At 26.0% G+C, this 631-nt stretch overlaps 1 non-coding gene across 1 annotated transcript; it reads left to right on the forward strand.

Annotated features, from left to right (window-relative positions):
• The first annotated feature begins 147 nt into the window (after positions 1–147).
• Positions 148–220, forward strand: Trnas-uga. Its single transcript has one exon. It is a non-coding gene; the product is annotated as a tRNA-Ser (tRNA).
• Positions 221–631: the final 411 nt, after the last annotated feature.

Genomic DNA, 631 nt, shown 5'->3' on the forward strand with positions numbered 1-631 from the left:
ACTGTATTTACCTTTCTTTGATGATTTATATATGATTTAACAGTGTTAACGGCTACCTTGATTTGTTATATGCACCTATTTGTTTCTAGCCGTACCTATTGTGTAATAGAATGTATCTGGTGGTATTTGAATCTGTTCAACCATGAAGCCTCCGTGGTCTAGTGGTTATGACACTCGCCTTGACAGCGAGAGGTCGCAGGTTCGAGTCCCGCCAGAGGCATTTTATTACACAATTTCTTTATTCATTTATTTACAGGACTACATTCTTTGAGAGCTATGCTACACGATGTATTTATTAAGTCCTTTATTCGAACACTGTATTTACCTTTCTTTGATGATTTATATATATCATGTATATGTTATAATGTATATATATATATATACATTATAACATACATATTATATGTATATATATATATATACATTATAACATATATACATACTTTTATAAATACATATATATATATACTATATATAGTATATATACTATACTAACGGCTATCTTGATTTATATTATATATATACTTATATATATGTATATATAAGTATGTATATATGTTATAATGTATATATATATTATATATATATACATACATATATCCATTATAACATATACCGTATACACATATAT

Source organism: Anneissia japonica, unplaced genomic scaffold (assembly GCF_011630105.1).
Source record: "Anneissia japonica isolate Jap-2015-1 unplaced genomic scaffold, ASM1163010v1 scaffold153980_len631_cov92, whole genome shotgun sequence".
Lineage (NCBI taxonomy): Eukaryota > Metazoa > Echinodermata > Crinoidea > Comatulida > Comatulidae > Anneissia > Anneissia japonica.